Source organism: Cynocephalus volans, chromosome 8, assembly GCF_027409185.1.
Source record: "Cynocephalus volans isolate mCynVol1 chromosome 8, mCynVol1.pri, whole genome shotgun sequence".
NCBI lineage: Eukaryota > Metazoa > Chordata > Mammalia > Dermoptera > Cynocephalidae > Cynocephalus > Cynocephalus volans.
Window position 1 is genome coordinate 77,982,201 of NC_084467.1, and position 12,246 is coordinate 77,994,446.

General features: G+C 38.6%; 1 pseudogene; it reads left to right on the top strand.

Annotated features, from left to right (window-relative positions):
* Positions 1-1,242: 1,242 nt before the first annotated feature.
* LOC134384198 (guanylate-binding protein 4-like) lies at positions 1,243-11,682 on the top strand (annotated as a pseudogene).
* The last annotated feature ends 564 nt before the right edge of the window (positions 11,683-12,246 follow it).

Consider the following 12,246-nt stretch of genomic DNA (forward strand, 5'->3'; position numbering starts at 1 on the left):
CTATATGTATGAGGCATGATTTGAAGATAATTATACATATTATTACATACTTAATCCTCCTAATGATCAGTAGATGTTTACTATTAGTATTTTCATTTTACAGAAGAAGAAACTGAGGCACAGAGAAATTGATGGTCTTTCCAGTGGTCACATAGCAAAGTATGGGAACATGTGTTTGTTCCCATGGGAATGTTGCTTAGCATTGTCTTTGAGAAAATAAAGGGATGGTCAAAGCTCTTTGATTGCTTTCTGTCTCCTTATTTCATAAAATGCCCCACTCATTATGATGAAAATATCGAAAGTAGAGCCTTGCCCAAATGTGGCACTCTGTCAGATCTGGGCAGACCTTGAAACACCCTGGCTACTGGTTCTCTCTTCTGTGGGCCTGTAAATAAGAAATATCTTTTACTTCCAGTTAAATAAATGAACTCCCGCAACAATGTATTTGTCTAGTTACTATAAAGATCTGTCCTGTTGTGTTCTGAGAAGGACCTACGTTCTTTATGTCTTCTTCCTTCTTTCATGACCACTCCTCCATCCAGTCTGCTCCTGCTCCGTCGGCTCATTAAATCTGCCCTCATCGAGGTCGATGATCACCTTCTTTTTGTTTCTATCAGGGAGGCCTTCCCTGACTACCCTATACAGAAATTCAACCCCCAACACTATTACCATTCCCTGTTCATTTTCTTCTGACCACTCACCATCATCTAATACGCTTTTTTGTTGTTGTTTATTATCCGTCTCCCCCTACTAGGATAGAGCTTCATGAGGCAGGAATTTGTGTCAATTTTGTTCACTGCTTGATACTGAGCATCTAGAACAGTGTTCAGCATATGGTAGGCACTCAATAAACACTTGTTGGATGGATGAGAAACTAAATTCTTCTGGGATGCCCACAGCGTTTCTGTCCACTCTTCAGCTCCTTCCTGGGGCTTTCTGCCTCTACTTACCATAAAGTGTTAGTGTTCGCAGGTCTCTGTCGTTGTGCTTTGCTTTACTCATTCTATTCATTTTATGCATCACCTGGGCAAAGCTATTTTAGGGTTCTTATAAGAATCATAAAGTAATGTTCATAAGGCCTTGACATACAAGACTAAATATTTTTCCTTTAGAAATAAACAAAACATAGGAAGTTTACATTCTACAAACAGAAAGCTGACATGCATGTGCCTTGAATAATCATTAGAGATGACTGCAGCATCCTGTATTATACTGAGTGGCTTTTCGGGGTTACAGGTCACCATGGTATCTGAATTTGCCATGGAGGCCCCCATTTGTCTAGTGGAAAATTAGAAAGAGCAGCTAATGGTGAATCCAAAAGCATTACAGATTCTTGACCAGATTTCTCAGCCTGTGGTGGTGGTGGCCATTGCAGGGCTGTATCGTACAGGAAAATCCTACCTCATGAACTGCCTAGCAGGACAGAACCATGGTGAGTGTCATCCTGGGCCAGGGCCATTTCCTTGGAACCAGTGATAATGTAGACTGATCACACCTACTCTAGGGTCACCTTAAGTAAGAGCACAACTCCTCCCAATGAAGAAAACTTCTAATTCTCACCACCAGATTTACAACCTCAACCCCATCTGTCCACAAAATCTCACTCTTTTGTTCAGTGGTAAGGACTTATCCCTACTCTATCAAGAGATCTGCCTCACTAGTCATCTCCATACCATGCACTCACCTGCTCAGAAACTGAGCTCTAGCTATTATTTCATTTCTTTCTTCTCCACCACTTTTGCATAAGGTACACGGTCATTTCAAATGGTGCACAAATGTAGTTTAATATATGCTGTTTTTAAAAATGGATGGGCAGAAAAATGAACAGTAGGATCCCTGTATATACCATGTTAAATTGGGCTACCTTACAATTTTTTTGCTCCATTTCATAGCAAATCTTTGATAAATTATACCCCTTCTCTTTTTCAATTTAGTCTTTCCTAATATGTGAACTATAACTATAACAGAAAAGAGTACCTAAAACAAACATGTACCATAAAGTTAATAAATATAAACACCTTTACTGTGTAGTCATTATACAGATCAAGAAGTAAAACATTACTAAAACATTATTCCTATTTCAGAATATAGTTTAACTCACAGAAATGAAGCAGCTGGAAGTGTATCTCTCATCTACCTGGGTGAAATTCTGATTTCCTATGTGTATATTTTAAGCCCATTAGAAACCAGCATTGGAAAAAGGGCCCAGACAAACTGGTATAAAACTTACATGAGAGAAAGTGATACCTCACTTGTAGTTCTGAAAACACACACACACACACACACACACACACAGAGAGAGAGAGAGAGAGAGAGAAGAAATAAAACATTACCAACAGTCAAAAAAGCCCAGATCACATCATCTCATATCCCCACTGGAGATCACCAATATTTTGGCTTTCAGGGCACACTTCTTCCACTCTTGCTTCTTAAAAACGGTTCTACAGAACATGTATGCATTCTTAAAAGCAGCTTAGTTTGGTCTGCGTTTAAACTTCATATAAAGAGAATTACATTGTATATATTCTTTGATGCCTTGTTTCTTTTGCTCAACAAGAAGTTTATGATTCCTCCAGTTCTCCTATGCATCTGTAATTTATTTATTTTCACTACTTTATAGTGTGCCGCTGTCTGAGGATACCACAATTCATTTATCCATTTGTTGTTAACGAACACTGGTATTCGTTCCAGTTTTTATTTTTAACGAATAAGGCTGTAACGAATATTCTTGTTTTCATATTCTGGTGCAAACAAAAATTTCAATTGTGTAATGTATCCAGCAAGTGGAGTTTCTGGATGAATGAGTAATTGTGTCTTCAGTCTTTCTAGATATTAAACAGCTTTTCAAACTTTATGTGCAATTTACATGCTTTTAATAGCAATTGAGAATTTACATCCTACACAAATTCAGCGACATAAGACTTTTTAACTTTGCTATTTTTTAGACTGTGCAGTTGCATGTTATTTATCTCACTGTAAATATGTTTGAGCACTTTTTCACATATTTATTTTCCATTGTATTTCCCATTTTGTGAAGTCTTTCTCTCTCTCTTCTTTCAACCAGGTTGTCTCTTTTGGTTTTCATTGACTTTGGGACAATCTTCCCATGGTCCTATTAAGTGTTCCTGTCTTTAAAGACTATGCAGCCATTCCCCCCCCCCCTAATTTTTACTTTCTCTCTGGCTCAGTGGCTAGGTACTATTAGGGTTTGAACCCCAGTCTGCTAAACTCTGTGGATCTCTAGGCATTTTTCTGTCTCTCTGTCTCTGTGTGTCTCTCTCCCCCTCCTTTCTCCCCTCTCTGTTTCTCCCCCTTTTCTTCCTTTCCCCCTCTCATCCTTTTGCTTTCCAATCTTCCACTGGCTCCTAAGTAATGCATTTTGTCTTTATCTTTCTTGTAGAGGAATTCTTGACCATTGATCAGAGGAAGATACCTTTCCTTGCTGGGTCAAATAAACTCATAGGACACTTTCTGAAGGATTAGAGTTGAGAAACCTAAGAGACAGATAACAGACAGGAAGTTTCAACAATGTTTTTATTTTCTACTCATGGTAACACCAAGTATTAATGAGGTGATCTCCTAGTGCCCTGCTGAGAAAGTCCCAGCCCTTAAAATGTTTTAAAACATCCTAATTGTGTCTGTACTACCCTCCCATATCATAAATAGAACAGAAAGAAAGAGGCTTACTTCCAGTCAAGGTCCATGAGCAGGACCAGGTCATTATTTCTCTCCTTGGGGGCTTTGACTTTTTTCTGTACTCTGATGACTGAGAGTGATGACCTCTAATAACACCTTGTCCTTTCTACAACTGTGAGAACTAAGTTGGGTTTACTCTCTATTAATCAGCAAGCAGTCAGATATTACCATGATGTAGAAAAGTGCAGACCATCTGAGGCTTTATACACTCTTCATGGAGATCAGACAGGGTGTGGGAATTGAATGGCCTGAGCCATGCTGAATCATGATCACCTAAATATTTTATCACATCCATTTCTATTATCAGTTGAAGGAGCATTGTCATATGGCAGATGGTCAAAATCTTGGGCTGTTGGACAGGATATATTATTTACTGGTTCCCAGGCATAGTCCTCAAATCCTCTCCCCTGTGGATTTAAGCCTTTGGAAAGAAAGACCAATATTCTGCTTTCTCTTCTGTTATTTCACCTTCCTGAAGCAATGAACACAGAACTCATCATTTGCCTGAAGAGCAAGAAGAAAGCAAAAGAGGAAAATAAGGAGAAGGGGAGGGAGAGAAAAACCAATGAAAGCTAAAATATCAGTCCAGTTCCTGACAGGACACAGATGACCCACTCAAAGAGTGATTGTAGTGCATTTAATGGAGGGACTATTTACAAGGGCACAGGCAGGGTAAAGGGGACCAACAAGAGACGAAGCAGCACCCGGAAAGTGGCAATAGCAGTGACCAGGTAGGCATATCACCCAATAGCCTAAGCAGGCAATCAAAGAGTAGGTGCCAGAATGTGGCAAAGACCAGAGATATTGGACGGAACTGAATGAAAGGAGCTGCGACCTGAGGTAGAGGAACAAGCTACTGAGAAACTGATCCAAAAGGTAGAAGCTGGAGGAGCACATGCCTCCTCTGGTCTCCTGATGATGCTTCTGTTGGTTGAACTCTACCAGAACCTGGGGACAAGGGAGATCTTTAGTGCATTTCAGATAAAAATACATAGGTTATCAGAGTCCACATGAATTCTGTAATGTGACATAGTTTGAGCCTTCAAAAGAATGAGGTGAATAGGGGACATAAAGTGTTACTTGAGAAAGTCCTTAAAATACACATATATATAAAGATTGGATTGGTTGTCCTCGCCAAAATGGAAGCAATGGAAGCTAAAATGGAACCACTCTTCCTTCCAGGCACTTACATTCCCGCAACTTTAACCAATGTAGCTCCTTGCAGCCTGGTCTATCAACTGTTACTGTTTGTTGTTTCTCCTCTTCCCTTGCAGGCTTCCCTCTGGGCTCCATGGTGCAGTCTGAAACCAAGGGCATCTGGATGTGGTGTGTGCCTCACCTCTCCCAGCCCAGCCACACACTGGTCCTTCTGGACACTGAGAGCCTGGGCAATGTGGAAAATGAAAGACAGAGAATCTGCTTTTGATTGTCCACTTACCTTTAGTTTGCTACCTCATTCAACTTCTGTGACATATTCCTGTAAACTGCAAATTCAATTATGAATAGTGAGGCTAAATTCTCTTTCCTCAAGCTTACCAAATTCTGTTTAGTAAGCTCAAATCCTTTGGTATACTTAGGAATAGGTCTTATTTTTAGAATGGGATGAATGTTATAATTTATTACATAAGTGAACAGCTGAATACCAGGGCTTTGGGCTTAGTTCTAGAGATATAAAAGTAAACAGGATAAAGGCTGAGAATATAGTTTTGGTCACAGGAAATGTGGAGTGTGATCAGTACAGGGCACCACAGATGCAAAAAGTGGAAAATTAATCTAGTCGTTTGAGTTAGGGAAAGCTTCCTGGAGGAAAATGTAATCCACAGAATCAACGGGATCTGCTAGTTAACGTGTACGGAGTTGATGCAGTTGGAGGTGGGGACTGTGAAAATAGGGTTTCCATGAATGAATCTATCAGTCTTTAGAAAAGCTTCAATTTCAACATTATAGTTTTGGTCCAAGTCTCTGAGCTTTGGAGATGAATTCTTCACTGAATTCTTTAAAAGCAAGATCTAAACTTACCAAGAATATTGTAAATGTGATAATTTTAGTTATTTTTCTCTTTACAGTATCAGGTGAAATCAATATTTTCTCCCTGTTTGTATTAGTCTAAGCCTAAATTGAAAGTAGCAGCAGCAGATCTTTGACTTCCATTACTGTAAAAGACGGGGGGTTGGAGGGAAGCACGACTTAGAAATTCTAAATTTAAAATTTTAGTTTTACAGGTCTCAAATATCATCTCAGTATAAAACCAAGATGGACTATTCATTTATAATAGATTGACGTTTGCATAAACCTTCTTTTTAATCTAATTACATTTTTCAAGGGACCCAGACATACCAAAATATAAATTGATGGCAGCAGAACTACTGGCTGACCTCAGAACTTGCAGTGTGATCTGGGTGGTGTCTAAATCAATTTCAAAGCCTTTCATGTCCTACGATGATTTTCATTTCCAGCCTCCTCCTCCCCTCCAGCACACATATCGCTGCTTCAGTCAGAAAAAATAGCTCTATAATACCTTTAAATGACCCTGTTCTGACAATTCAGACTTTGCTTTGGTTGGTCCTTCCGCCTGCTTGATGCCTTCATCTCCGCAAGTGCACATTCTATCAACTCTTTAAAGCTCAGCCATTTTCATCCGACTGCCATCATATCCCAGTCAAATATAAGCACTTCCTGGTCTGAATTCACAAAGTAATTATTCACATTTACGCCTCCCCTTCTTTTGTACTTTATAACTTGGGTTTCATTACTGGCAGAGATTATCATTTTTGTTGCATTTATACATTGACATATATTTCTGCCCTCCAGAAAGTCATCTTCTTGATGGCAGGGACTGACATATGAAACTTTTTATTCACAAAACCAAATGTAGGGTCTGGCATTTTGTCAGATGACCAAGGAAGAGTTGTCAAACTTAAATGAATAGCATTTTTGTCCTTAATATAACCATGACTGAGAAAAAATTTGCAATGGAATAACTGCCTACTTATTACTGAACACCTACAATATTCTGGGCACTTTATTAAATATTTTACATGCATTGACAATGTCATTCATTTCTGTTAATAGCTAAAAGAACTGATACACCAAGACGGGTCAATGGAAATATAAAAAATGAGTTTTGAATTTAGCGTTGTCTTCAAAATTTCTGTTATTTACCTTACTATTCAGCTATGGTACAACTAAAATAGAAAATGAACAACCAAATGAATGAATGAATGAAGAGTAGATGCCTAAGTCCCTTGCTCTAATGTGCTTTTTAGGGTGACCCTAAGAATGAGTCGTGGATCTTTGCCCTGGCTGTGCTTCTGAGCAGCACCTTTGTCTACAACAGCATTAGCAGCATCAACCACCAGGCCCTGGAGCAGTTGCAGTATCCTTCCACGAACTGAACTATCATGTTTATTGAGGAATGATGACTTATATTGTATCTTCTTTTCTGGGACTCTGTTGCCAGAGTTGAATAAGTGTGGACAGAGGGCAAAAAGAAATATTTATAAAATTTGTTTCTAAGTGACATCTGCCAATTGTGGTGTAGGATGCTTCTTTTTCCTTAGCTAAGATCCCAGCTATGTGACTGCACTAACAGAGCTAATCAGAGCAAAATCCCACCCCAGACCTGATGAACTAGAGGACTCCATTGAGCTTGAGAGTTTTTTCCAGTCTTTGTTTGATCTGCACGAGATTTCACCTTGGAGGTAAAGTTAGATGGATGCCCCAGCATGGAAGATGAGTACCTGGCGAATGCCTTGAAGTTGATTTCAGGTATCAGAGCATGGCCTGGGTGGTGGAAGATTCAGTAGGAGGGTGGGATCAACCAAGTGCTGTCCTTCAGCACTTGACATAAATATTTATTTGAGATTGAATTGAGGCCCATACTAATGGTGATGGTGATTGACAGTGGTCATGATCTTAGTGATTATTATTACTTGAAAATCTCCAGCAGCTGGAGTTTAAACTCACTGAGGATATTTAAAGCTCAATGTGGTATCAAATGATTTTAAGCCAATTAGTACCATGAAAAAAAATCAAGGATTACAATCAATGCTATTAATTCCTAAGTCTCAGATATTTATGTTACTTATTAAGTTTAAGTGTACCTCCTGTTTTATTTCAAGAAAAATAACTCATCAGATCAGAAGTTGGTGAACACAGACTTATAGGAAATCAAATGACCTAACTTAAAAAATATATTTCAATCTATATTTTACTAGTCTAGATAGTTACATTCTTTAGAGAAAGGATATTGATATACTAAGTGGTTCAGAAAAAAAAATACTGATAAGTGCTTCCATTCGGACTATCAAATCCTTCACATTATCTTTTTCATAACATCACCTTCTTCGTTCTACTGCCTTATACAATATGTTATTCTTTTAATATTATAAATTTATTACATATATTATATTTAGCAGAATAGATAACTGATGGCACCTAGAATCAATATCTTTTTTTGTTCATTCATTTATTTATTCTTCCAGCAAACATTTATTTTGAACAGCTGATATATGCCACAGAATCCCTCTGCAAGACAATGTCAAGTCCAATAGGACTATAATCTGACATAGAGAAATAGTGAGGTCTCCAAATAACATTTAGATTAACTGTACTGTGAAGTTTTTTGGTAAAGGAATCTCTGAGCATATTTATGGTGTGTGTGGTTTTTGACTCTGATATTGAAACATTTTCTTACTAGACTTAGGGATCATCTATCTTCCTCACAATATTTTTCCCAGCGATATCTTATCCTTATTTCTAGCTTTTCTTTATTTTTGAGCCCACATTTCATGTCTGACATAAGACTGTAATATCTGAAAGGTATTTCTGATAACTTTTTAAATTAATCAATCACTCACAACATTTAATAAATAGTCAGTGTACCAGCCGCTGTGCACGAGCTAAGAAAAGCAATCATGTTTCCTCACTTGAGATGGACACCTCCCCTTCGTCTGAAGAAGTATTTTCTTGGCTCGCAGCTCTGTAAAGAAATGGATTTTCCATACCTTGGATAGATTGGCATAAGGCTGCTTTGTGATTGAATAAGAGAAGATTTACAGGCACAGGAGTTGCAGTGATGCACAGATTACCTGGAAAAGTTTTCATCCCCCTTGCCTGCAGGCTGTCTCTTCAATGAGCATTCTTTTTACAATTCTGTAGGCAAGAATCCCCAAATCTAAAAAATCCAACACACTTACAGAGTGTATCAAGCATTTCTTTACAAAATGGAAATGATTTGTTTTTGACAGGCCTACAAATGACAAAAACCAATTATTTCATATGGAAGAACTGCCAACCAACTGGAATGGAATTTCTGGGCGTAATCAGAAAATTTCTGTTCCTATATCTTCACCCATGCAAAGATTAAGACCCTGAGAGAGGGAATCATCGTCACTGGAAATCATGAGTCTCTTTTGTCCCAAAGAATACCTCTTTGTGATCCAGCATGTGTGATAAAGCTGGATGTGTTTCTTCTGTGGGTTTGTCAATAATTTTGTTTGCTTCTGTATAGAAATGTGGAGAGGCAAATTTTTATTCCACACATTGAAATTTATACTTCTTAATTAAAGTTTCCTTGTAGGAATGATATAAGCACGAAGTGTTGTTAAGGAGAGAAATCTGTATGATGAGAAGTTCTATAGGATAAGTGTTTCTCAGTGCAGATATACAAGATATTTTATGAATTTTCATCAGTCAGAAAATAAACAGCAGGCCATGAGTCTCATGCAATCACTGAAAGTCTGAGAAACAAATTTAAATATAGTCTTATGTACAGGGCCGGTTTCATGGACATGCAACTGGTTCAGTCACACAGTCCATATGCTGGGATGGGTCCATGCTTGGTTCAATATTCTGTGTTGCTATCTTCAAATTCCTGATGATATTTTTACAAGGGGACTTGCATTTTTATTTGGAACCAGGACTCACAAATTTTTTAATTTAAATTCCTTTCTAATAAAATCTTTTTTACTTTATCTAAATGGAAAAGTATTTTTCAAGGAAACCCTAAAACATATTGGTGGCCATTAGTTATTTAATTTTGTTATGTGGTGAATTTGAGAGCCATAAAAATAAAGAATGAATAGAAAAAACAGTTATGTTATTATAAAGAGGTGGATTCATAGAGAAAGATGAAAAAGGAAGAGCAGGAGGATGTGGAGGAGGACAAAGATGAGAAAACTTCAAGATAAATAGAATTTTTGCAATTTTTAGAATGCTGATCCTTAAAGCTTGTAAAAACAATGAGTGAGAACTTTTTATTTATTCCCTAAATATATGCCATTCATGGCTGGGGGCTCTGGTGGAAACCTATGTGGATGCCATCAACAGTGGAGCTTTACCTTGTTAAAAGAATGGTGACAATAAAAATAATAAAAATAAAAATAAAAAAAAGAATGCAGTGACAACTCTGGCCCAGCGTGAGAACACAGTGGCTGTGCAGAAGGCAGCCGACCACTACAGCAAGCAGATGGCCCAGCGTGTGAGGCTCCCCACAGACATGCTGCAGGAGCTGCTGGACGTGCACGCAGCCTGTGAGAGGGAGGCCACTGCGGTCTTCCTGGAGTTCCCCTTCAAGGATGATACATGGGAATTCCCAAAGAAGCTTGTGGTATTTTTAGCATTTATTCTTCCTGAGTTCTGCCCTTCTGAAATCATGCTTTAAGCCTACTTCTTTGACCCATGGTTCATCTCCTTACCATTGAAGAAGGAACCTGAATTCTTGGGAATAAAGGGGCCCTACGGGCTACAGTTCACCTTTTTTCACGTTATTTTCTATTGTCGCAAAACAAATTACCATGAGTTTAGCAACTTAAAACAACACACATTATTAGCTCACAGCTCTGTAGGTAAGAAGTTCATGTCAGTGTATCTGGGCATTCTGTTCAGTGTACCATCACCTGAAAACAAGGTGTCAGATGGGCTAAGTGCTCATCTGGAGGCTCTGGGGAAACCTCCTTCATCTTCAGGCCAACAACATGCATCAAATCCTTCTGTTTCTAATCTCTCTGACTTCCTCTTCTGTCAGCAGCTGGAGAAAACTGCTTTAAAGAGTTCATGTGATTAGATCATGCCCAACAAGATACTCTCCATTTCTTAAAGTCAACCTGGGCTATGTAACATAATCTAATCACAGGATTAATGTCCATCGTATTCACAGGCCCAGGGACTGCGCAGGGGAGAGGAAGGCTTATTGGACACCTTAATTCTGCTTACCATAGGCAACTTCACTGAAAGTTTGTCTTTCACTCTGTCTGGGATTGACCTAAAAGGGACCAAAACATCTTAATTCAGATTAAGGAAATCCAGCAGGATTTAATTTACAAGTACAAACAAAAAAAATATCTGTTCCTATATCCTCACACATTCAAACCCTCATCGAAAGAATTCATGAAGGATTCAAAACTCTGTACAGAATACACTTAGCTCATTGATGAGGAGGTGATTTGCCATGTATACATTTTCATCCAGAGCAACCCACATTCTTTGAAGAAATTTTACTTCCAGCCAGAATTGAACTTTCTATTGCTCATTATTGGTGGTCATCCAAACCAATAAATTTACAAGGGAGTTATGGGAGTTTCCAGAGGTCACACAGAGAATTGAGCAGCAGTGGGACTAAAACAAGTCTTCTGACTCCTGGTTTATACTGCATCCCATCCTGAGGCCATCAGGCTGCTTCTTCCAAGAAGATCACAGTTGGACCTTACTTCTAACAGCTGCTTTCTATTTTATTTCCCTACATTTTCCTGGCAGGACACCATAGAGAAAAAGAAGGAAGATTTCTTGCTGCAGAATGAAGAGGCATCTGTCACATACTGCCAGTCTGAGCTTAAGCAGCTTTTAGAGACCCTGATGGAAAGTATTTTAAGAGAAATCTCTGTTCTGGGAGGGTACAGTCTCTACTTGGAAGCAAAGAAAAAGGTTGAAAGAGACTATAGGTTAGTGCCCAAGAAAGCTAAAGATAACCCCTCTCCTGACTGTTAAGATCAGAGATTAGGTTTGCCTGTTTGTGAATTATGTATAAATGGAATCAAGAATATGCATTCTGGTCATGTGGTGGTGAACTCCCACAATTTTTGTTTGTCTGGGAAATACACTGTTTCTCCCTCATTTCTGAAGGACAGGCTTGCTGGGTATAGAGTTCTTGGCTGATGTTCTTTTTCCTTTAGTATTTTGAATCTATCATCCCACTTTCTTCTGGCCTATAGGGTTTCAGTTGAGAAGTCTGCTGTTAGTCAGATGAGGGTTCCCTTATAGATGACTTGATGTTTTTCTCTACCTGCTTTTAGGACTCTCTTTGTCTTTGAGCTTTTCAAATTTGACTATGTGTCTTGGAGAGGATCTTTTTTTTTTGGGTTTTTCTTTTTAATATTTATTTATTTTTTTATTTTGTCGATATACATTGTAGCTGATTATTGCTCCCCATCACCAAAACCTCCCTCCCTTCTCCCTCCCCCCTCCCCCCCAACAATGTCCTTTCTGTTTGCTTGTCGTATGAACTTCAAATAATTGTGGTTGTTATATCTTCTTCCCCCCCCCCGGTTTGTG